The sequence below is a fragment of the Lithobates pipiens genome, unplaced genomic scaffold (genome assembly GCF_037356315.1).
Source record: "Lithobates pipiens isolate NorthernLeopardFrog02 unplaced genomic scaffold, aLitPip1_a1.2 Scaffold_16, whole genome shotgun sequence".
NCBI lineage: Eukaryota > Metazoa > Chordata > Amphibia > Anura > Ranidae > Lithobates > Lithobates pipiens.
In genome coordinates, this window is record NW_027507748.1 from 372321793 (window position 1) to 372349238 (window position 27446).

The window sequence follows — 27446 nt, forward strand, 5'->3', positions numbered from 1 at the left end:
CCCGCCACCTTTCTGCTCCCCCAGTCTGACAGCTGCAGTGGATGGGGCGAGAAACCTCCACTGATGTCAGTCGAAGGGGGAGGAGGGGAGTAGGAGAGAAGCGGCTGGTCACATGAATGCTGCTCTGAAAACAGGTAAAGAACAGCTTATTTTTATAAAACACAGACACAGGGGCACGCAGGATTATTAGACAGGGAGGATGGTATAAAACGTTTTAAGTAACGTCAGCAGCAGGAGGGGAGGGGGCGGGCACTGACACAGGAGCTGACAGGCAGGAAGGATGACCACGGCAGATTAACTGATCATGGCGTCAGGGCTCAGCAGCCATGATAAACCGTGGTCAGTTTACAGGGGGGACAGCATAGCCAGGCAGCATCAGCCAGGTTTTTTAGGTGATAGAATGGGCCAAATTACACAGCACAAGCACTGTGCTGTAGAACATGCTTTAAAGGAACAGGATCAATATATTTTTTAATTAGGGTAACAAACGCTTTAAATGCTGGCAACCATTTTGCATTTTGTAAATAATGAGTAGAGAAGAAACTTTTATCAGATGTTTTTACATGTCCATGCTCCATTCAAAGACAGAATTACAAGTAATAGCTTTAAGTTCAAAAGGGAATCTTACATATCCAGGTGGCCTGCAGATATTTTGGAAGCACTGTGATAAAATGCTTAGCATAAAATGACAGGCTAATGTGTGAAATCAAAAAATTGCTGACAGTATTCATTGCCCACATGAAACATAGGGACACCGCATGCCAAGGGCTTCATCCTTTCAACTTTATTACCAACAATCAACACATCCAGAACTGCACAATAGATGTATACACATAAGGAAATTATTTTTACATTTCTACAGGTTAAGAAAAAAAGTAATAGCAAAGTAGGGAGAACTTTTCAGGCTATGTGAATGTTATTACTATTATTATTACTTCTTGTCAGTATATTAAAGGCATTCTTGCCTTGGGTCTTGGACAGTAAGCATCCACCAACACCATCTGAACTACTAAAATGGTTACAGAATTTTAATATTATTGCCAGCCCTGAGTATATTGTATCCTGCACTTGCTCTATCCTCTCTTTACTGGGAGATGATCCAGGGTACACAATATAGAGCCGTCTACTATTTATAAGATGTGCTAACAGCAATTACAAGTAGTAACCCATCACAAGCAGTCACATTTGAGCTTTCAGCAGTTTAGTATAGTGAAAACAATGAAGAACAATTTTTGATTGCTTGCCACTGTATTGCGTTTTTAAATATTAGGCCTTGTTTCACTAGGCAAAATATTATTTAATGACTACTATAATACAAAGAAAAAATCCACAATTAAAGTTGAAATAGAGCCAGATGTTTTCTTAGCTGTGGATAGAGTGCAGAAGGTTAAGAACATCTGTGAGGTGCTTCTGGTTGTTTGCCCCCACTCTGAACAAGACACCAAACATTTACATTTTCACCCCTGGATTAAACCAAACTCAATCACCCACTTCAACATAAACATGGTGAATCCTTTGACAAGATTCTCATACATGTACACAGTACGGTGTTATTAAAAGCCAAGTCCATCTTTTTGCAAAACATTAATAAATGCTGCAATATACTGTAGAAGTTTTGATCAATGTACACTTACTAATTTATTTCAGTAAAGCATCCCACCCATGATCAGTGTGCTGTGGGTGCAGTGTATAGGCTTATGCAAACTATTCCTCCAACCTTCGGTTTGTACAGAGGTATGGGCCCACTGGAGGAAGTAAAGCATAAAACCACAGAGTGGGAAAAGGGAGGATGGTTGCAGGTACATTCTGTATAGTCCCTCTAAGTCACTGCACACACATGTTAAGGCCTCATGCACATAGATGGACAGAATATTCTTTGTAACCCAGAATGCTTACCGGGTCACAGAAAGAGCTCTGGTTCAAGCTGTATCTTTGTAACTCTTGTTCCTTCTTCACAGTTTATAGTGTCCAAACTAAGAAAATCTTGTTTGCATAAATGGCTGCTGTCATTAAATTTTTATGTATTCTGATAACTGCTGTTGATAACACAAGATATTACATTTTCAACACATAATCAAATGAATATAATGAGCAGCACTTGATAAACCCCAATGAAATTGAAATTCTACATATAAATCTGGAGTATGTATAAAACGTGCATGCATATCCAATAGGAACAAATACCAAAATGATTTAAAGTGCTCCAATAATAGTGCTCAGCAATATTATCTTGTGCTCCAAAGTCCAAACTGCCAAACAAAGTTTGTGCTCATTGCTTCAGGTACTGTACTGTTACAAAACAGTGTTGTGATCCCACGTGCCCTGTATAGGTAGAAAACTCACCAGAGGGTCATGACCTTAGACTGTTTATCGAGTCAAAGACATGTCTAATTGAACATGGGATTCCACCATTTTGTATTAGGACCAGAACTTTGCATCACTTAGTACCAGGATTGAAATTTTCCACATCAGGCTCTTTGACCCAAATACAGCTCATACATGGGAACAGAAGAATCCAAAGCAGAAATCATAGTGCAACCAGTTTATTAAGTCACTAAATCCAATAAATTCCCCACTCACATGATGAAGTGCCAGCCCAGCACCCAATATATCCAGCAAAGCTCTAATGAAAAGTGAGCCTCACTGCTCCTAAACCAGAACCAGCATGGGCTCCACCTCCCAGAAATGATGTCACCATATGTGACATTGACATTCTTAGACCTGCCTCTATGTGTTTCACCCTCAGAAAGGCATAGAAATGCTTCTAAGATACTTTAGAGGTTTTGATTCTGCCCTCCTTGTAAGTTAATTTCGTACTTTCTTGGCTTGTATGGGTAGAATTGGTTTCTAATCTGTACAAATGTCTGTGCCAATAAACACTCTTGCTGTCACTATGTATCAAATATGGTGAGAATACCCTAGACTTAGGGGATTTTGGAATAGTTTTTGCCTTGCCGAGATGGGTTACTGGAGTCTTGGTACAACAATCCCTACCTGTTGCTCTTTTTAACTAGCTAGTTTAGAAGGTGTGCTGTATTGTCCAAAGACTGCTAATTTTCTTCTCTTGGCGACTAAATTAACTATAGCCAAATTGTGGAAAAAGACTTCAGGTTCCATATCTCAGGTGAGGTGGAAAGATTCTTGAAGCATGATTCATAAAAACTTGCCAGCATCTTCTAGGATGGAGGCAACCATTTAAAAAAAGGCTTGGAGCCTATGGGTTCGCTATATGCATATTGATCTGTAATCTTCCTGGGCCAGATATCTCGTTGTCGCTACAGGCCTCTGGGATTATTTTTTTTTTTTTTTTATTCTTTTCTGATTTTCCCTTCTGACTGTACATCATATGACAACCTTCAGAACAGGCTGGTTGTATGTGCCCCTGGCGGGGCACACAGCACGGCAATTGGTGGTGCGATGTATCGCTGGAACACACCATATCTCCGATCACGGTAAAGAGTCTATGCCTATCAGTGCTGCATATTAGTGCCTGCATATTAGTCGCTTCTCATCAGTGCCCATAAAGGCTGCCCATTAGTGCCCATCGGTGTTGCCTATCAGTGCCCATGAATGCTGCATAATAGTGCCTCCTCAACAGTGTCCATCAGTGCTACCTTATCAGTGCCCATCAGAGCACATTAGTGAAGGAGGGAAATTATTTATTTACAACATTTTGTAACAGAAACTAAGAAAAAAATTTTTTTTCCAAAATGTTTCTGTTTTTTTCATTTGTTTAGCAAACAATGTAAAACCCAGTGGTGATTCAACACCACCAAAAGAAAGCTCTATCTGTCTCAAAAAAATTATAAAAAATGTATTTGGGTAGAGTGTTGCATGACCGCGCAATTGTCATTCAAAGTATGACAGCGCTGAAAGCTGGAAATTGGCCTGGGTAGGAAGGGGGTTAGAGAGCCCAGTACTGAAGTGGTTAAAGTGATAGTAAAGTTTTTTTTTTCAACAAAAATAACAAACATGTCATACTTACCTCCTCTGTGCAGTGGATTTGCAGAAAGCAGCCCAGATCCTCCTCTTCTTAGGGTCCCTCTTCTGTGCTTCTGGCCCCTCCCTCCTGTTGAGTGCCCCCACAGCAAGCATATGTCCATAGCTCCGTGTGTCCATTCAGGCATGGAGCTGCTGACCGGCCCCACCCTCTCTCTCTCTCTCTCCTGATTGGCTGACTAACTTTGATTGACAGCAGTGGGAGCCAATGGCAACGCTGCTGTGTCTCAGTCAATCATGAAGGAGTCTCTCAGATGAACGCAACACTCGTGGACATCGCTGGACAGAGATGGGGCTTAGGTAAGTATTAAGCCTCATACACACGATCAGACTTTGTATAAACTTTCCCGTGGACTTTTGTACAAAGGGCATTGGCCGTAAATTTGTATTGCATACACACGATCTGACTTTTTAGGCAAAAAACACAAACGTAGTGACGTTTCAACGTACTGACGACACTTCAAAAGAGGACATTCAATTACTCCGGCGCCACCCTTTGGTCAACTTCTGTATTGTTGTCTAATCTTTTGCATTGGTTCTGAGCATGCGTGTTTGTACTTTGTACAAAAGTCCGATGGTTTTGTGTACACACTATCGGACTTTGCTCCATCGGACTTATGTTGTCAAAAAGTTTGTCCGTTCGCACAGCCAACAAAAGTCCGATGAAAACCTAAAAAGTTTGTCCGCTGGAGCATACACATGGTCGGATGTTGCCTTAAAACAGCTAATTTGCATGTTTATTGTCAAAAAGTCTGATCGTGTATACGGGCCTTAAGAGGGGCCGAGGCTGGCTACTGCACACAGAAAGCTTTTTATCCTAATGCATAGAATGCATTAAGATACCCCCCCTCCACAGCCTGAAATAATCTGTTCAATTAACGAAGTAATAGGCGGCTGTAGAAAACTATGTTATCCTCTACTCTCTGAATTTCCTATATTGTTACCCTCCCCCTTCCCAATGTTATTCCCTTACTGATAGTTGTACAGGCTGACTAGCGGCTCAATGTGGTGACCTCCCAGACCTACCCCATTTGGGGTAGGCTGGATTGGGCCATCAAGATTTGAACGAAGCCTATTTTATATGTCTTTACAAGGTTTTTTCATTACAATGATATGTACCATTTGCAACAATCTTAATTGGTATGTTCTCTTTTGATAAAATAAAAAAATTATGTATAAAAACATAAATAAAAAAAAAACCTTCTGTTTACAACCACTTTAAATCGTTAATAAAAATACTGAAAGTGAAAAATAAAAAAAAATCTGTTGCTATAACTGCTGAACTACCAGTTTGTCCCAAGCCCTGTCACTATAAATATTAGCATGACAACAAAAAACAACAGACTTGTATGTTGAATATAACTATTATGTGTATTTATCGCATAAAATTATCAAAATACAATGGTGTTCACAACGGTGGGCCTTTAAATGTATGCAACTCATTTTCATGCTGTATTATTATTACATAAGCCAGTACATAGTACAATCATGTGAGGTTTTTTTTTTTATTTCTCGTCTCGCAAGAAACAGTTAATATTTGTCCAGAAAAGATACAAATCTACACTTCTATTATATTGTGAGGCTGGCTAGAAACTGCAGGCCTGACTGTAATTGTAACATTCCATGTTCAGAAGGCGCCAAGTTTTACTAACTATAATTTAACTGGTCCGGCTGAGGCAGTCCAAATTCTTGTTTGGATAATCAGCCTTTGTTTAAATATATACCAAAAAAGTAGAGGCCAGTATTAACCTCTGGGCATGTCATGTGAGCATATAACCCCATCGTCTGCAGTAGCAGAAACTCATACACAAGAGAAGGATTATTTTACAATATTACGGTTACTGTAACATATAATCAGCCTTTCCTTATTTGCTTTTTGTTTTTTGGCAATTCACAAGTCTTCTTCCCAAGTTCAAGTAGAGTTGAGAGGTGAAAAGGTCAAGAGAGTTTCGTTGGGAGCACGTTGAAAGGGATAGAAATAGCTGAGGTCTCCCAACGTAACTTTTAAATATATCATATTTCATTGTTTTTCCCAAGTGTGTGGTATAATGCCTTTGATATGTTTAAATAGAAATCCAACACTTATTAACGTACTTAATAAAATGCAAACCTGACAGCAAAGCGAAGACCAAATAATAGCTTTCACATCATCACTGTGAAATCATTTTCATAGATATATGGTAGGTCTGTGTAAACTGCTGTACTGCGTGCTTTTCCAAAATTACATTTAGGAGATGACAACAGATATTCTTGCCACTACTTTTATTTCTCTTGCAATATGGTCACAATTAAAAATCACTATCTGTAAAATAATAGCAGTTCCGTTTAAATAAACAAAGTGTAGCCAGTGCCAAAGCTGCTCCATACAGTCATTGCATATTTATGTTTCTGGAGCCCCCATAGTTGAACAGACATTGAGAAGATTACTAAATACACCATATTACCAAAAGTATTTACACATACATGAAATGGCATCCAAGTCTTAGTCCGTAGGGTTCAATATTGAGTTGGCCCACCCTTTGCAGCTATAACAACTTCAACTCTTCTGGGAAGGCTTTCTTCTAGGAAGGCTTTCAAACATGGGACCATGTTTGACCATTCTTCCAGAAGCACATTTGTGAGGTCAGGTACTGATGTTGAACAAGAAGGCCTGGCTTGCAGTCTCCACTCTAATTCATCCGAAAGGTGTTCTATTGGGTTAAGATCAGGACTCTGTGTAGGCCAGTCAACTACCTCCACCCCAAACTCGCTCATTCATGTCTTTATGGACCTTGTTTTGTGCTCTGGTGCACAGTCATATTGGAACAGGAAGGGGCCATCCCCAAGCTCTTGCCACAAAGTTGGGAGCATGAAATTGTCCAAAATGTCTTGGTATGCTGACGCCTTAAGAATTCCCTGCACTGGAACTAAGGAGCCAATCCCAACCCCTGAAAAACAGCCCCACACCATAATCACCATCCACCAAATGATTTTGACCACTGCACAAAGTAAGGTCCATAATGAGATGGATGAGCAAGATGGTGAAATAATATAAAGTGTCTGAAACAAACTCAACTGAGACTCAACTTTTTCCCAACTGGAATGCAGCCAAGAAGCATTTACATTAAAAAAGAAAATAATATCCATTGATAGGTTGCTTTGGGCATCACCACCAGTGGAGACAGAACTTGTCTCAGACAGCTTTTATTACATTTCCCCCAGATAGTCTAAAAGAAAACAGGTTCTACTGTGCTGTTTTCCTTAGAACAGTGTTTCTCAAACTTTTTTCAGTCAAGGCACTCTTTAAAATTGTGTACAGTCTCAAGGCACCCCCTTCTAAAATGTAAAAAATTTAACTAATAGTTTACATATCACAACATCACCCACACATGTGGGCTATCCAATATTAGACAGGAACAATGATACAGATCGTTGCTCCAGGTGAGTATGATAATCCACCAGAGAGGAAGGGCTGTCTGCTGAACATGTAGACCAAATAGAAATGATTAGCTGCACACCAACATCCATCCAACAGGTTTATTTAAAGACTGCCACCAGGACTATGACAACAGACCAAAGGGTGACAATATTAATATCGCCGTACCAGTACGGTAATTTGTGCATTAGCTTTCGTGGGACAGCGGTGGAGCCAATCAGCGGGTCCGGACAGGCTCGATGTCTGCCGGCCGCCTGTGATCGTTCTCCACAGAGACAGAATGGTGATCTTCCGAATTAAACAAGGCAGATCTCCATTCTGTCAGCGGATGACACCGAGATCTGTCTTCTTGCTAAGCAGGAAGACAGATCTGTGTGTTGCCCCAGTCACACAGTCCCTTATACAGTTAGTAATCACAATCAGGGAACACATTTAACCCCTTGATTGCCCCTGATGTTAACCCCTTCCCTGCCAGTGTCATTTAGTACGATGTCAGTGCATATTTTTATCACTGATCACTGTAATAATCTCACTGGTTCCCAAAAAAGTGTAAACAATGTCAGTTAGGTGTCCGATCTGTCCTCTGCAATGTCACAGTGCCGCTAAAAATCGCTGATCACTGCCATTACTTGTAAAAAAATAAAAATGCAATACATCTATCCCTTATTTTGTAGGCGCTAACTTTAAAATAAAATCAATATAAGCTTATTGGCATTTTTTTTACCAAAAATATGTAGAAGAATACATATTGGCCTAAACTGATGATTAAATTAGTTTTTTTATATCTTTTTTTTGGATATGTTTTATAGCAGAAAGTAAAATATATTAATTTTTTTCCAAATTTGCAGGCTATTTTTTTAGTTTACAATGCAAATAATAAAAACCACAGAGGTGATCAAATACCACCAAAATAAAGCTATATTTGTGGGTAAAAAGGACGTCAATTTTGTCTGGGTACAGCGTCGCACGACTGCGCAATCGTCAGTTAAATTAACACAGTGCTGTATTGCAAAAAAAGGCCTGGTCATTAAGGGGGTAAATCCTTCCAGGGCTGAAATTGTTAAATAGAAGACCAAACTCTTTACCAGGGCCCTCAGAGACTGATATGATATTGCAAAATAGTGACATTCACGTGTAATGTAGCACAACATCATAAAAAGATACTGAGAGGTCTGATCCCAGAGATCTGCTGCTGTATATCAAGGCTTTCTATTTTTGTAGCATAGAATCCTGTTAGTACTGTAAGTACTGATGATCACACAGGTTTAGAAGTGGAAAAGCAATTCTAATTACTAGAATTTAAGTACAGTGTTCTTCTGTCTTCACTTCTGTCTCCTTCACACCAGAACTAGACTGATGAGAATTTCAGGCCTGGAAACTAAAGCATTTTATGTTAATTTACATCATAGCAATGACCCAATGGGGAGCATACACAAAGCCCAGAGTGCGGAAACCTTGAAAACGTTACTAATAACATCCGTGTAACTGCAGTTTTTTGTGCTATAAAATATTTCTCCGCTACCATTGAGCCTTTCAAATCTTAAATAAGATAGATCATTGTTTTATTACTTTGCGAGTCTCTCATGTACACATTTATATACAGTACATAAACTATTTACTTGGCAAAACTGAACTAATTCAGCTGTGGATTATTTTGTTACCAAGCAGACATAACTATAATACCGTTAAATAAAGCAAATATAAAAATACTGTGTTTTGCTTATTAAAGCAATCCTGACCTGGGCCCCATAAGCATAAAAGCTTGTTGAAGTGGCTTGTGGAAACTGCATATGCCTGTGTTAACCTTAAAATGACTCCTTATGTCCCTGTGAAGCCCCTTGCAATCTAGGTCCAGACTGTACACAGAGCCTTAACTTCTTTCTAAGGGGAAATAAAGCACCACTCCCTTTATTGAAGCCTGCCGAATATCACTACTACAAGAGCTGTAGCGGACAAGACTTGTTGCCAATTTGGAGAGTTGGAAAGAAATCAGAAAATATAAATGGCACGGTCTCTTATTATGTCAAAGGCCCTGCTTACATTATATTTTCATGTGGTGGCCCAGGGGGCCATAGACTCTCCTAGAACATGGTCCTGATTTTAGTTGTAACCTCTATGATCCCAAAGCAAATCATTACTCAGAGAATAAGCTATCTTTATGCATTTTGGAATAAAATCAATCACTTCATCCAAGCATTACTATAGACCCACTTCTGTGGTTTTCTTGATTATTACATAAGAATCTACAATATTTCAATACATTCTGAATTAGTCACCCAGATCAAACACGTGTCAGTACTGTACTCTCTGAAACCCACTGTCACCATCACTGTTTGTGCTGACAATGTTACCCTTAAGCCCCTATGAACCAAATGAATAAAAATCATGCCATGTCTTAGGGTTTAAAAGAGGAACTTGCTTTGGGAAGACAAGATACATTTGTATGCCGAAGGTGCTGTTTTTAAGTTTTTTGTTGAGACCATTTCTAGCCGAAATCTCGCGATTGCACATTTTAGTATATTGTCCAGTTTAACTAAAACTGAGAGTATACCATCCTTCCAGTAGAGACTATCAAAGTATACATGCATATACAGTGGCACATTTCCACATTTTGTCATAAAATACATAAATGTATTTTATTTGGACTTTATGTGATAGACCCACGCAAAGTGGCACACCTTTGTAAAGTGGAAGGAAAATGATAAATGATTTTCAAAATTTTTACAAATAAATATCTGAAAAGTGTTGCATGCATTTGTATTTCGCCCCCTGAGTTAATACTTTGTAGAACCATCTTTCGCAGCATGTTTGCTGTGTCCCCCACATGGCTTCTCGCAAACTGCAAACAGGACTTTTTATGGCTTTCTTTCAATAATGCCTTTCTTCTTGCCACTCTTCTATAAAGGCCAGATTTGTGGAGTGCATGACAAATAGTTGTCCTGTGGACAGATTCTCCCACCTGAACTGTGGATCTCTGCAGCTCCTCCGGAGTTACCATCTTGGCTGCTTCTCTGATTAATACTCTCCTTGCCCGGCCTGTCAGTTTAGGTGGACGGCCATGTCTTGGTAGGTTTGCAGTTTGCAGTGTCATACTCTTTCCATTTTCGGATGATGGCTTGAACAGTGCTCTGTAAAATGTTCAAAGCTTGGGATATTTTTTTATAACCTAACCCTGCTTTAAACTTCTCCACAACTTTATCCCTGACCTGTCTGGTGTGTTCCCTGACCTTCACAATGCTGTTTCTTCACCGAGGTTCTCTAACAAACAGAAGGGATTCACGGAACAGCAGTATTTATACTGAGATTAAATTACCTACAGGTGGACTCTATTTACTGAATAGGTGACTTCTGAAGGCAATTGGTTCCACTAGATATTAGTTAGGGGTATCAGAGTAAAAGGGGGCTGAATACAAATGCACGCCACACTTTTCAAATATTTATTTGTAAAAAAAATTTGAAAACCATTTATCATTTTCCTTCCACTTCACAATTATGTGCCACTTTGTGTTGGTCTATCACATAAAATCCCAACAAAATACATTTACGTTTTGGTTGTAAAATGACAGAATGTGCAGAATTTCAAGGGGTATGAATATTTTTTCAAGACAGTGTATATACAGCTCCTTAAAGCATATCTTCTCTACATGGGTATCTCAAAGGTGAGGTAATGAAAACCTTTCCCCAGATCATGCACACCAAAGTATTTACAGATTCTGAAAAAAGCAGTAAAAGCACTTTAAAACAAGCCCACATTCATATCTGTATCCATAAGCATTGAAGAAAAATTAATGTTCATCACTCACCGTTTTTTCTGTCAGAACAGAATCATGGCAACCTGCTACTCCTCTAGCAAACAGCCAGCAGATGCTTCTAATTTGAGAGCTAACTTTAGTGTTTATACTAAGATCTTTGAAAATGTATAACTTCACATGAAAAGCAGCTAGAAAGGTTAGTAAGAGCTGTTTACACTTGCCCAGGTCTGTGAAAAGGAATCTGTGCTTCATGGCTTTTCATAGAGTGGCACTGAATGCCTGCTTTGGTTAAAGCTGAATGGGCGCATGGTTGCGACCCTTTTAAAGCCCACTTACTGCTTTATTAAAAATAGTAAATAATTTATCATTTTAATTTTTAAGTTTAGTTTACAATAATTTTAAACCACCCTGCCCTCTCTTCAGAGATCTCATAACCCCCCCCCCCCCCCCCCAAAAAAAAGAGGCAAACCATCAATTAAACTGAAGATTCTATAGCTTCCTAAATATACAGGCAGAATAGCAGTTCCAAATCCATGGGATACTTCCTGGCCTCCCAGCTACAACACTCATGGGAGGGGTTCTGTTGAGAAAAGGAGTGTTCAAGCTGTGCACATCACTCTGGATCAGTCAAGAACCGGATGAAGTTCAGACTGGAGGGCTTTGCTTTTTGATAAACACTAAGTTTGCATATGTTTGCATAAGGTTCTTAAAGCGGGAGTCCGCCGGGACTCCGCGTTTTTTTTTTTTTTAAAGCCAGCAGCTACAAATACTGCAGCTGCTGACTTTTAAAATAGTGACACTTACCTGTCCAGCGTGCCCGCGATGTCGGCACCCGAAGCCGATCTCTAGATTGTCTTGTCGGGTGCTGCCGCCGCCATCTTGGGTATGGGAATCAGGAAATGGAGCCTTTCGGCTTGATTTCCCGGTTCCCTACTGCGCATACGCGAATCGCGCTGCGCAATAAGGATGGTCCCCGCTGCCTCTGGGATCTGTGTGTTTCCCAGCAGGCAGCGGGCCACTTGCGGAAAGGGGCGGGCACTTGCGGAAAGGGGGCGTAATCTACGCCCCTTTCCGCAGAGAGCTATCCCGGAAGTGGGTGCAGAATACCTGTACTGTACAGGTATCTGCACCCCCCTCCCCCCTGAAAGGTGCCAACTGTGGCGCCGGAGGGGTGGAGGGTTCCGATGAGCGGAGGTCCACTTTAGGGTGGACCTCCGCTTTAAATCCATTTAAATACAGAAAGAAGAGAGGCTGACAATGGCTGCCCCCTATGTTTCTCAATACTATTTTCTTTAACCTACCTACCCCCCCCCCCAAAAAAAAATACTAATGTATAAAAATAGTTCATTCATAAGTTGGGTTTCAAGAAATCATCCCACAATGCTGGCTTTGAATGAAATAATTATTTTAGTGCAAAAGTTCAAACATTAATCTAAATGGTTGTTATGAACAACACCAATATTTTTTCACTGCTAACCGAGCCACTTACTCTTCCTTTTCTATTGCAGTAGAGTTATATACTATATGTACGCAGTATATTTCATTGGCATGTCTGGCAATGATCTATTGTACATATGCTATTTTTAGTTCTATGACAAAAGGAAAGAATTTTTTTTCACTTTAAAGCCTCTGAATAAAAAAGCCATCATTACCATTTATAGGTCAAATAAAAGATTTGGAACTCAATATCTTGAAAGGTACACTATGTAAATTCACACTTGGGAAGGAATGTTAATGCAAAACATGTGATATACATTTTAGTATGATATATAAAAAATATTTACAATGTACTCTGAATGTATTTCATGTTTTGAGGTCCTTTTAAAATTACCATAAATGTTACGGAATGAAACCACTTTGTTCTAAACACCTCTTGAAACTATTTAACTAGCACTAAATAGCATATAATAGTTAGGTTTCCAAAAAAATATTAACAAAAATTCAAACTGCTAATGGACATCCATGGAAGTAAAATGTTGCCTGCAAAACCCATTAGTTGCCAAGAGCCCTGTAAGGTTTAGATTTTATAATAAAACCTGTAAAAAGCATGGCTCATGTTTTACCACTGAGACATCAAGGTGTGAATACCCAAATGCTTGTTCATTTGAACCTATGTAACTTTGGCCCTTAGCAAGAACTTTCTCATTGACTTTTACAGGGATCTAAACTACTAAATACTGTAACTGAGACATGCCAAATGTAAATATTATCAAGGATGATTTTTAAATGCTAAATCAGAAAAGAATATGGCTGTAGTAGAACTTCTAGTGGCCACACTTGCTTGTTGCAATAAATACAACCTTTGTTAGATTGAAAATATGAAATAGAAAAAGGACAGATTCCTGACTACACTTAATCACCTCAGCTCCAGGTGGCCCCGTTCATGGCCAGGCAAATGTTTTGCTATTTAGCGCTGCGCCGCTGTAACTGGTAATCGCGTGGTCATGCAGCTCTGTACCGACAAAATTTATATATATATTTTTCACACAGATAGAGCTTTCTTTTGGTAGTATTTGATCACCACTGGGTTTTTCATTTTTTATTAGATGAACAAAAAATACCAAACAATTACAATAAAAAAAAAAATTTTTTTTTACTTTCTGCTATAAAACATAGAATACATTTTTTGTAAATCAAATTAATTCAAAAATTTAGGCCAAAATGTATTCTGGACATGTCTTTGGTGAAAAAAAAACAGTGTGGTGGGCAATCTGACACTAACTGACACTAGGTGGGAACTAACTGCCACTGACATCACCAGTGACACTATAAGCCCTTGTACACACGGTCGGAGATTCCGACGGAATGTGTCCTATCGGACCGTTTTGTCGGATATTCCGACTGTGTGTGGTCTCCATCGGACTGTTTCCGTCGGAATATCCGACAGACCAACTTTTCCAACTTGCCGGTAAAATTTTCAGAGAAAATGCTCCGATCGGACATACTCCGATCATGTGTAGCTTACTCCGACGGACAAAGTGCCATGCATGCTCATATGAAATTCCTAGACCAAAGCTATTGGCTACTAGCCTGAACGTAGTCCCGTTGTAACGAAATAACGTCATCACGTTATGTACAATCAGATTTTCCGACAACTTAGTCCGACCGTGTGTATGCAACATCACTTCACTAAGGGCTTACAGGGATCAGTAATAATACAATACACTGTCACTGTACTAATGACACTGGCTGGGAAGGGATTAACATCTCAGGTAATCAAGGGGTTAAATGTGTGCATAACAGGTGTTACTTTGTTTAATGTGTGCTGCTTTTTACTAAATATCTCTTTGAAATCTCAGAGAGATCGTTCTATCTGTACAGAGCCCTGCACTGATTGTCAACACAGGGCTCTGGGCTGTGATAGGACACAGCCGATCAGCATTTCCCAGACATGAATAATTGGCCGGGACCTGCTGATAAACTCAAACTGATTAAAGTGGGCACCAGCAAGAGTGGGGGGCGCGCAAGTGCATACCCTAAACCCAGAAACATGCAGTAATGTATCAGTATGTCACTGTGCCTGTATGGACTGCACATCTGCAGTGCATTGCGGGCAGTGCGTAAGTGGTTAAGGTCCTATTTTGGAGCAATTAATGTTGTTTTTACCAAATATACACAGGTGCTGAATCAATCACTGCCACCAACCTATGTCACACATCAGCAGCAGTGGGAGGTTTACACTCCTGGCCACTACAGGAACAAGGAATGCATATACTATATATGCAACTATTGACTTTCGAATAGAACTGCAGCCAATTGTTGGCTTTCAGATGAAATCAATCACTTGCACTGACCCCCCCACCCCCACCCCCGCTTTCCCACCTATGTGGCAGCTGTCACTGGGTCAAGGGTAGAGAGACCAGTGAACACTGGTTCATTGATCTCTCCTCTCCAAGCTAGTAAGAACCTAAAAGAAACAAGGATTTTTAACTTACTGTTTTCACTTTTCCCGGCAACTATGGCTGGTGAAGAAGCTAATGGAGTATTATTTGCTATTTCTCCATTAGCTTCAGTGGAGTGCAGGGGAAAATTAGGGGTTTGAAATACCCTTGATGTCTCATTAAAGAGAAAAGAGTAGGTACAAGGTAAATATAAAGGTACACCAAAGCATTTAACCCCCTCAAAAAGTTTTGCGCCCTCTCCCCCACACATATATGTACAACACACACATAAAGGGGTACCTCTGTATGAAAAGAAATTGCATGCAATTTGAATAGAAACATGGTGCAATTCCTATCCGTATTGAGTGCGATTTCCCCCACAGCCCCTGTGTGTGTATAGAAGCACCATCTAGTGGGCAGTTTAGAACTCACAAAATTCAGCAGAGGGAGCACTGTTCCAGTAAGCAGGTAGAGACAGATTCGATGTTTAAAGCAGCAATCATTTATTGGAAAACTGGAGCTCCTAAGGTTGGGCGGTGAGCCCAATGGATGCCGGATCAATGGATATCCTCATTGGTTGCCCGCACAGTACTGTCTCCCTAGTGAAGCACTTCTGCCTGCTCCTGGCGTTTCCCCAGCAGGCGACGACGAGCCCTGACTACAGCTGTCATTTCCGGGAGCACCGGCCGTTGACGGCTTCGTCCATTGATCCGGCATCCACTGGGCTCACAGCCTGCCCCAAGGAGCTCCAGGGTTAGAGGGAGTCATTCATTCCACCAGGCTCAGTAGAGTACACTGCGGAACCCATGACTCACAGTGCCTCACTGGCACACTACCATCTCCCAGCATGGGCTTGTGATCTACAGTGCCTTGCACAAGTATTCACCCCCTTGGCTTTTTATCTATTTTATTACATTACAGCCTTTAGTTCAATTTTTTTTTATCAGAATTTTATGTGATGGATCAGAACACAATAGTCTAAGTTGGTGAAGTAAAAATTTGAAAAATATATACATAAAACATATTTTTCAGAAATAAAAAACTGATAATTGACATGTGCATAAGTATTCACCCCTTTTGCTATGAAGCCCATAAAAAGCTCTGGTGCAACCAATTACCTTCTGAAGTCACATAATTAGTGAAATGATGTCCACCTGTGTGGAATCTAAGTGTCACATGATCTGTCATTAAATATACACACTTTTTTGAAAGGCCCCAGAGGCTGCACCACCTAAGCAAGAGGTACCACTAACCAAACACTGCCATGAAGACCAAGGAACTCTCCAAACAAGTAAGGGACAATGTTATTGAGAAGTACAAGTCAGGGTTAGGTTATAAAAAAAATCCAAATCTTTGATGATCCCTAGGCGCACCATCAAATCTATCATAACCAAATGGAAAGAACATGGCACAACAGAAAATCTGCCAAGAGGCGGCCACACATCAAAACTCATGGATCGGGCAAGGAGGGCGTTAATCAGAGAGGCAGCACAGAGACCTAAGGTAACCCTGGAGGAGCTTCAGAGTTCCACAGCAGAAACTGGAGTATCTGTACATAGGACGACAATAAGCCGTATGCTCCATAGAGCTGAGTTTTATGGCAGAGTGGCCAGAAGAAAACCATTACTTTCAGCAAAAAACAAAATGGCATGTTTTTGAGTTTGCAAAAAGGCATGTGGGAGACTCCCAAAATGTATGAAGGAAGGTGCTCTGGTCTGATGAGACTAAAATTTAACTTTTTGGCCATCCAAAAAAAATGCTTTGTTTGGCGCAAACCCAACACATCACATAACCCACAGAACACCATCCCCACAGTGAAACATGGTGGTAGCAGCATAATGCTGCGGGGATGTTTTTCAGCAGTTGGTTGGGACTGGGAAACTGGTCAGAGTTGAGGGAAAGATGGATGGTTCTAAATACAGGGATATTCTTGAGCAAAACCTGTACCACTCTGTGTGTAATTTGAGGCTAGGACTGAGATTCACCTTCCAGCAGGACAATGATCCCAAACACTGCTAAAGCAACACTTGAGTGGTTTAAGGGGAAACGTAAACCTGTTGGAATGGTCTAGTCAAAGCCCAGACCTCAATCCAATAGAAAATCTGTGGTCAGACTAAAAGATTGCTGTTCACAAGCGCAAACCATCCAACTTGAAGGAGCTGGAGCAGTTTTGCAAGGAGGAATGGGCAAAAATCACAGTGGTAAGATGTGGCAAGCTCAGAGAGACTTATCCAAAGGGACTTGGAGCTGTGATAGCCGCAAAAGGTGGCTCTACAAATTATTGACTTTAGGGGGGTGAATAGTTATGCACATTTAGTTTTTTTCTGTTATTTTGTCCTATTTGTTGTTTGTTTCATAATAAAAAAAAAAAAGAAAAAACCTTCAAAGTTGTGGGCATGTTTTGTAAATTAAATGAAGCAAATCCTCAAACAATAAATGTTAATTCCAGGTTGTGAGGCAACAAAACACAAAAAATGCCAAGGGGTGAATAATTTTGCAAGCCACTGTATTTACCTAATTTCATCATACTGTTCGGTTTTCCAATAAATGAGTTCTAAATTGCCCACTAGATGGCGCTTCTATATAAACACACACACACACGGAAATTGCATGTGATTCTTTGAAGTGTGATTGGCGCCAATATGTTTTGTGTTGACGCAAATCGCACCACAAAGTATCAGCGAGTATGTACCAAAAAGTATAGGTATCCGTACTCGCCAATAAAAAAAACAATATTGGTGCAACCCTATATTTTTTTATTGAAAATAATGCCTGATAAACTGTGTAAATTTCTGTGACAAAAAAGTACAATACGCATCAAACATAGGTCAGCAAAACCCTATTGACTTTAACTTGAGCACTACACTGCTAATATGGCAGTTCAGAGACTGCTTTTGAGCTGCTTTGTGTTGAGCTGCATTTCAGCATGTCTTGAGGTGAGTTTGAACTGCAACGCAGGTCAAACACAGACTTTTCTCGTCAAACGCTGTGTTTGCCATTTGAACTCAATGCATTCCCATTTGAATAGCAAATGCAGCATTGCTCACTCATCAACATGAGCTTTCCCAAGTGTGCATAAGATGCTTCAACAAGTCAGATAAAGCTATTCTCACGCCTGTACCTGGAGGATGTCCAACATGGTCTAGTCCTTACATTCTCAGCTTTAAAGCCTAGTACACAAGGGCCGATGCAAAGCAGGGAACAAAACTCATCTCTTGCTTTAGTAATAGCACCTAACACAGTACACAAAAACACTCGCCAGGCACACAGTTAACCCTTTGATCACCCAAAATGTTTAACCCCTTCCCAGCCAGTGTCATTAGTACAATAACAGTGCATATTTTTACCACTGATCACTGTATTATTGTCACTGGTTCCCGCAAAGTGTCCAATTGTCCACCTCAATATCGCAGTCCCGCTATAAGTCGCTGATCGTCAACATTACTAGTATAAAAAAAATACATAAACATATCCCATATTTTGTAGATTCTATAATGTTCGCATAATCCAATCAATATACACTTTCAGTTTTTTTTTTTTTTTTTTTTTTTTTACCAATAACATGTAGCAGAATACATACTTGCCTAAAATTATGAAGAAATTTGATTTTTTTTTTAAAATTATTAGATGATTTTTTATAGCAGAAAGTTTATTTTTGTTTATTTTTTTCAAAATTGCCAGTCATTTTTTGTTTATAGTGCCAAAAAAAAAAAAATGCAGTGGTGATCAAACACCACCAAAAGAAAGTTCTATTTGTCAGAAAAAATATGACATCAATTTTATTTGGGTACAGTGTCGCTTGACTGCACAATTGTCAGTTAAAATACCGCAGTGCCATATAACAAAAAAATGGCCTGGTTGGTCAAGGGGGGGGGGGGGTAAATCTTCTGGACATCAAGTGGTTAAAATATGAAAAAACAGGTAGGTAGAAAAGCCATACCCTGACAGTTCAAAATTACAATTTTAGAATACACTTTGTACACTGACATGTACTATAGTGGGATCCATTTTTTCTAAGATGCTGTCTGCAGGGAAATTGTTTGAATATAGTTGTTTTGTAGTTTTATCACTAGGTTCACATTAACAAATCTTCAGGAATGCTTGATTAAAAAATTGCAATGTACAAAGTACAGCTACAACTGACAACTAGAATCAGAATTCATGTTTTACATATCTTACTCTGAAATCAGATTGGCTGTTATGGGTTACTTTGCACATGCCTATTGCTGCCTTTTTAAAAAAAAAGACATCTTCTCTTTGTCGGAAGAAGACCAGTAGGCTTGTTGTAGACACTTTGTCCAGAGGGCTTGAAAACACCCTCAGTAACTTCCAGTCACCATATCCTCTCTGTGTGCTTCTCAGCTATGAGTTAAGTAAATCATGTGCATGCAAGCAGCACATTTCCATCTGGAAATCTTTTCACGTGGAAGCAAATTCCTCAGAATTCCCAACTGATCCTTAGTACACACTTTAACATCTTGCTTCACCAATTGAAGCCAGCTAGATTACTAAGTGTTCTGAAACGGGAAAGATGGAATGTGGGAAAAAAGTACCTCTTTAATTGTGATTAATGGTATGCCAAAAAGGAGGTGCTGGGAAGTTTGTCTTGGGATAGAAGTCAGTAAAGTTAAGGAGGGATGAGAAGGTTTTACATCACTCTATAGTTGGATTATTTGTAGCTGTGGCTTCAACTGTTGGACGAGTCCTGTGTCATCTTAACCACTATCTATGAAAATATGAAAACTTCACTCTGTTTTGGAACACTTATCCATCACTGATGATTACATAAACCTTCTCATCCATTTGTTTATCCCTGCCTTGTGATGTCACATATGTATGACATATGTTATACAATACATACAGCACACAGTTTCCTATGAACATTTTGCATTGTGTCGAATCATTGTAAGCAAAAGCAACCCATAACTACAATAACAAAGTGCCTTTCCTCTATGCATAGGTGAGCAGCAAATGTGATGAGTGGTGAGACATCTGCTTTTCACTGACTGGATTACTGCTCTGCAGGAACACACAGCAGTGTCCTCCTCGGCTCTGTCAACAGGTAAATACAGTTCACAAGCAGAGACCGCCTTGTTCCCCTTTCTATACAGAGAAATGAATGACTGATGACTGCTTGCATATTGCAATAAAATGGAAAATCTCTGCATATGATAATAAGCACTTCCAATAGTCACAAGTGCTTAAAGTGGAAGTAAACCCATTGATTTAAACAGTTTCAAAAAACGGCATGCCGGGAATGCTAACTACACATTGACTGTGCTCTGAACCAAACTGTCAAACCACCCAATGGCTGGTGTCATAACGGATCACATGTGCAGCACCGTGGCAGCTGAAGATTAAACAGAGGCAAAGATGGCAGCTTCCACGGATGAAAACGATAGGGGAGTTTACTTCCACTTTAACCCCTATAAGGCCCAATACTTTCCCAATCTTTGAAAGTATTGTGGAAATCAGGTGCAATGTTTTTTCAAACAAGGCCATATACGAGTGTCCTTACAGTCTACATTCAACCCTGATATATTTTAAGCCACGTTCATAACATGTACACATTTTTAAAAGGAAAATGCCAATCTTTATAAACATTGTAAAATACCAATAGGTCAATAAAATCATAAAATAGTTTTAGAAGGAATAACATACGAGTACAACACTTTACAATAGATGATCAGGGATACCCTGCCTGTCTGAGATGCACCAAGAAAAAAAAACTGCCAACAATTGTTCAAAAGTGGTCTGTCTGATCATCAGTGTTGGTCGGAATGGTATGATCATCAAACAAAACCTGACATCTTTTGGGAAAAAAATCATCAGGAAGGGAGAGGGGTATACCAGATCTATAATGTAAGTGGCAAGGGTCCTAATATACTGGGGAAATTCATTACACAAAAATAACATTTTGGGGACATAGCCCACTGTTTTAATTAGTCCTCAGTCATCACAAGATGTACTGATTAACAGGACAAGATCCCTCAAAACCAGTAGACATGGCAACAACCAGTAATTAATAGTTGTTTCAAGCATAAAGAGATCATGCAGTCTCCTATAAAATTAAACAACGTATTGCTAGACTAAAGGATGTTTTCTAATATTTCTGCATTCAGCTTGACAGTAACGTTGAAAATGTGCCTGCCTATAGGATGTAAGGTGAAAATGGTCTTTAACCACATTAACAAACATATTAAAATCAGCAATTTAGGCTACACAATTATTTAAAACCCCCAAAAAGATTATATATTTTCTGAAAGATGTAGAATAAAAATATGGTAGCTACAATTTATGTAGAATGATATCTGTGCATCAATACATTAAACCGGATTTTAGTAACCACAGACACAAAACAAATCCCCAATTTGTTGTACAAAATAAAAGATGAGAATGTGTGGAGTAAACAGATAACAGATATGTTAAACCTTAAAACTGCATGAACTTGCAAAATGGCTAAATATTACAGTACCCCAAATTACCAATAGGTGACATTTCAAAATGCCTTCAGAGCTCATCAGTTCAGAGTTAACTGTAAATGACAGACTTACAATTATTGCTTTCACTTGGGGGGTGTGCAGTGATATATAAATTATGTGGCACAATCATTTACATACATGTGTGCACTCGTTGCCTTCATTTGCATCTGTACGTGTGTACAATTTTGCAATTTTTTATTTTATTTTAAAAGTTTATACTTAACTTTATTGCTATCAAAAGGAGCTAATAGCATTAGCCAGATAACATGTCATCTTTATAGAGATATCAGGGATCTATTAGAACCCAAATGTTTCCCCTCTCCTCTGCTGCAGCTAATCAAGCACAGCTTTCTTTACAATCAGCTGTTTACCCGGAGCTTTAGTGTGAGCACTTCCAATTCACACTTTTGCAAAGTAAATTGGTGAACAGAAGCTTCTCCATATCCTTCCTATCTCCATCTTTATGGCACATGTTATGGCCCATGGTTCTTAGGAGGAGAAGGAGAGCTGTAGAACTCAGGAAGCGGGTGTTTGGGGCAGTGCCACGCACTAGGAGCCAGTTGTAAAAAAGAGAAATATTCTCACAGCTGCTGCAGCCATGAACTTGTTTTAAATACTTATCAAACACATCCATACTGCTCAAGCCGTTAAAAGTAAACCAGTGCTTTTCCCAAAGCAATATATCTACTTTAACCTCTTGCCAACCATGTAATGCATATGGGCCTTAATGTCCACCTTCCACACATATGCATTCACAGTGGTTGAGGTTTCTATGCTGTGCTCCCAGCACAGTGGCCAAGCTGTCCCAGAGCAGAAAATGAATGAAGGAAACAGAAATAATATGCAAGATGAAGTCAGCAACCAGGTGAGCAAAAACAAAATTGTTCTTTATTTCTTCAGAAAAAGTACAAAGACGTGTTTCAGCCTGAAGAGGCCTTACTCATAATAAGTTACATAAAACCGACAAGATAAATATATATTGAATTGTTAAATCATAAAAAGCTCAGCACAGATATAGTGATTTTCTCATGGAAGAAATATGGTGGTTTCTGTCTACTTCTTTGGAAATTGTTGGCCTGCAAACTCTTCGGCTTAAAGGTATAGGGGTTAATTTACTAAAGACGAATAGACAAGTGCAAGTGCAGTTGCACTAATTTTTCCTAGAGTTTAGTGAAGGTAGTGAAGCTTCAGTTTGTAAAGAATACCCAATCAATTGCAAGGAAAAAAAAACAGCATTTTTGCTTCCAAATGAAAGGATAATGGAAATCAGCACAGCTTCACCACTTTCACTAAGCTCTGGGGGAAAATTAGTGCAACTGCACTTGCAAAGTGCACCATCAATTTGACTTCAGTAAATCAACTAAATTGTGTCGCTTACACAAAAAAAACAGAGATTTTGGACTTTCGTTTGATGCTTGCTTGTTTTCGAGTCTTCAACTCAAAATTGTTGAAGCCACACACAGTCAGGCAATTTACATTTTTAGAAGAGGGCCAGCAAAGTTAGCCTACATACTTCTCTCATGGCAGGTTTAAAACAAGTACTATGACTACTCACCATGTAGAATGATGATGTTCTCATTAAAAGTTTAATAAAAATATAATAAAGTTTGCTTGCACTCTTCCTCCATATGTTTCCAAATGAAAAGTTCAAATTATTAAAACTGCCTTAAAAATATCCGTGGTTACAATTCTCCATGCAAAAAATGACGCTGATAGAGAACATGCACCGGAATCTGTTTTTAAGCTGTTAGGTGTTTAAAAAAAACCACAAGGAAGTGTTTATTAAGGGAGACATAAGGTTATGTGTACTGCAATAACCCTTTCATTTTTCCCTAAGAATGCAATATGTAGTATTAAATAATGCTCCTCTTACGGTGTGAGAAGGGTTAAGGTGTTGGCCTTAGGAACAAAAGGTTAATTTCCATTCACAACCACTTATGGGATCTTAAGCTTAGCAGTTTATGTCCCTGTGCCTCACCTTGTCCATTTGTACTTGGGAGAACTTGTAATAATAATCTAATTGTTTCTTTCTGCCTCACAGACCGGAAGGCCAGGAATGAATGCTCCGGAGAATAATAAGCATAATTGTAAAGTGTTTTTTGAATGAGAAGTGCTCTATAAATACCTTATATTATTACTACATAAAAAGTAAAATAGTAATAACATGAGAAAGTCAAATGTTTTAGTGAGCAATTGTTAAAGCACCAGTTCAACATAGTCGATTAGAAACATATGAAACATACTTTTTTATTTCCTCTTTTCTTTATATTTGAAGTACAATGTTTTTCTTGGCAGATCTCAGATATTTGAGTAAATGTATTTAAAAGATTGGGTGTTCAGTGATTGCTGCCTTATTAATGGAAAGGCTACAGTATGCTCTAGTTATGCTGCTTGAGGACTTGTGCTATACTTACTGCTACCCAAGCCTTACTGTTATTTCTATTTTTTCACATTATTAACTTTTTGTCTATCTTTACACAGACAACAAGCATGAAAGGAACATATTTTGCTGTACAGTGCTGCAGGGGCCCTACTGTTATGAGGTAAGATATCCATCTGAAGTGGCAGGATCTGTCCATGAGGCCAAGATATCCATCTTCCCTAAAGTGGCAGTTCTGGACATGAGTCAAGATAAAAAAAAATCCTAAAATGGCAGGATCTAGCTTCGAGGCAAGATAACTACAGTACCCTTACTCAAGTATCAGGATCTGGCTATAAGGCAAGATAACAATATTTCCTCAAATGGTAGGATATGGCTATGATGAAAGATAACCATCTTGCCTCAAGTACCAAGATCTGGTTATATGGCAAAATAACCATTTAACATGGAGCCTCTTTGGGGTGTCCACTAAGGCTGGCCATACATTATACAATCTTCTTGTAGAATTTTCTTTTAGATTTACCAAAACCATATAATACGAGGTCAAACCTAAACATTTTCAATTTGTATGCAATCAGGCAGGCTCTTCCACTACATAGTTGAAGTTAAGACTAGTAGACATGGGCCAAATGTCAGGTGACATCGGCCGGTTCAATAGAAACTGACTGACTTTTGGCCAGTGTGTATGGCAGCTGGTCAGCAGAAGTGGGCTGACCAGCTTCTGTTGAAGACTCGTGACCAAAAAATTTTAGGAGAACAATTTCATTAGTTTGTCTATAGCCACAGTGTAATATCTGCAGACATCCCCTGGTCAGCCAGTCTCTAGAAAAAAAATGCTTGATGCAATGGACTTTTCTAAATAAACAATATTGTTTTCAGTGCCACAAAGCTGGCACAAGGGTTGTCTGTTATGCACATTGAAATGAGTGTGCATGCTTACAGGAAGATTTTTTTTTACTAGATGATCTTTCAGTTGGATTTTCTGATCATCTTCTCATGTCTATAGCATGCCTAAATCTAGAAACATATTAGATGGTGCATGTTAAATGTAAACATTTTGTCAAGAAATGTCTTACAGAAGGAATCTTGCTGCTGGTGCACATCTGCGAGCGCCGGTGCATGTGTGGGTCTTGGCGCCAGATCTCCTATTTAAACTGGGCTTGTAAACAGTCAGTGCTGTCTGATCTGCAGCTTTCTGTGACCCCTGCTACCTGTAACCTGCTTTGAGATCCTGTTCCTTTGTTCTGATTTGGCTTTGCCCTTTGACTATCCTTGCCTGCTGCCTGTACATGACCCTGGCTTGTCCCTGACTTTGATCCTGCCTGCTCCTCTTATTACCTCCATGCCCGCCTGTTGCCAACAAAGCCTATACATGACCTGCCTCTGCTGCTGCACCTGTCCAATTCCTCTAACCTGTATGTGCCTGTGCCTATCTGTGCTCCAAATCTCTCTGGACTGATCCACTGTGTACTGCTGCTGTGCTGACCCAGCTCCTCTACCGCTCACTGTGCCAACATTTCATCCCACCAGCATCAGGAACTCCGGAGCAACTCTCCTGATTATCCACCTGCCAGGCACTCATTCCATTCTGTACTCTCGGGTCCTCTGTCTACTCTATCAGAGGTCAGATATGCAAGGGAGGCTTTCCTCTGCATTACCAGGCTCATCTATAAAGGTACGTGGAAAGGTGACACATTTATGCTGAAAAGATCATTTAAACACAAAATAAGCACGCAATGTTGTCAGAAAGTATAGTAATTATGCTTCTATGTACAGGAAAAGATGCTTTGCTATTGTGTATGATTATTCAGTTATCTTAAAACATACTTGAGCTTTAAACACACAGGGCTAAGCAATATGTTCTACTCTTCTTAGCAGCTCATACTTGCTGTACATTTCCCTGACACCTTCCTATTCTGTTCAGCCATCAGAATACAGGAAATAAGTCTTGTTTTTCTCCACCCTCATGTGACAATGCTGAAAAACTTTTCAGGCGGACCTGAACGGATCGTCTGTGTGAAAGGGGCCTAAGTTAAAATTGATTATAAAGAGCAATTCTAATTTATGTTACAAATAGAAATCTCAAAAAAAAAATTAAGGTTGACGACACAATCCTCCATCGGTGCGCCTGCAATTGCTGGCTCGACTTACTTTGTTAGCTTAGAGGCAATTTCTGTGTTTTTTCTTTTAATGTCACCTCCAAACCTCTGCCACAAAGGAAAAACACATTGCCACAATGGGATTTACAAGAGGCAGATCAGGAATGGAAACATGAAGATATGCATAATTTACAAACTATAGTCACCTCTCTCCAAACTTTAACTGAAAGCGGAGCTGCCTTTTAATCAGTGGTTTAATACCAATACATTTCTTTTTAACAGCCGTTGTCTTCTAATAAAGTGATTTAGGAGATTTTCCTTCCTCTGCATTATGATCACCACAAGTTTACAGTCGCAGCACCTCTCTCTTCTCAAAAGTACTTTAGCAGACAGAGTTTAACAGCTCTCATTCTCTTTACATACTGTGGATCCTGGAACAAGAAGTAATTTCTAAGTAACAGAAGGTCTGGCCTCCTTTCAGTTAAACTTATTGAACAGACACTTCCACACACTTTATTTGTGCCAAGTGACCCCCTTCTGGCAGCAGGATATGCCATCACCGCAGGCGCCAAGATGTGGTAACAAGCATCAGGATTTCTCTGCACTCACCGCCAAAGTAGACGCCCAGGTAGGCTGCACAAGTCTTCAGCACCAGGAAATTTAAACAGAGCGTGCCAGATAATTAAAGAAACATTCAGTTACAGGGTTAGAACACATCATGGGGAGCTATGTGACACCCACGGTTAAAAAAAAAATAAAAAATTAAACTGCAGCATTTTAACAGATGCCATTTTAGTGAATGTAACAATTGTTGTAATGGACATTTGGACATTGTCATGTTTCTGAGAAGAACATGGCTGTGTGTACTCTCCCAAAATTTCCTCTTGCAAAGCACACATAGGTTAAATAAAATAAATTCAAAAGATACAAAATACATTTGATTCTATAAAAAGCTTGTTTGTTCATCCCTTAACACTTACAGCCAGCGTACTCATGCTATTTCTGTCTGTTCTACAGTGCAGACTAAGCAGTTGTGAGCATTTCAAATCATTCTGAACTAAGTACACAAGATTGAGAAATGAAACAAAGATTCACGGTTGGACACCTATTATCTACCTAATCACCTAAATTAAAAAATAAGGTATTACACTAAGGACGTATACTATTATGCACCAAGTATTAAATCATTAAAGTATGACTCCAGCCCAAAAATGTATTTTTGTTTTAGAGAGAGGCAGAAAACTTTAATTCAACTGAACAGACGAATGTCCATCACTGGAAAAGAGACGAAGTGGAATAGGAAGAGGACCCTGCATTGGTACAACACCAGCCTAAATACATCTGGCTTCTGGCTTGAGGTGGGGCAGTACTGTCAGTAGGGGAGAGAGGGCTGGAACCGGGCTTTAATGTTAATAAAAAATGAACTCTCCACCTCAAT

General features: G+C 39.5%; 1 protein-coding gene and 1 long non-coding RNA gene across 6 annotated transcripts in view; one reads left to right on the top strand and one right to left on the bottom strand.

Annotated features, from left to right (window-relative positions):
* The window catches only part of BCAS3 (BCAS3 microtubule associated cell migration factor), a 1583483-nt gene that overhangs the window by 356132 nt on the left and 1199905 nt on the right, over positions 1 to 27446 (bottom strand). The window lies entirely within an intron of this gene.
* LOC143984386 (uncharacterized) lies at positions 23977 to 27149 on the top strand. Its single transcript, XR_013274823.1, has 3 exons — positions 23977 to 24072; positions 25440 to 25584; positions 27026 to 27149. It is a non-coding gene; the product is annotated as an uncharacterized LOC143984386 (long non-coding RNA).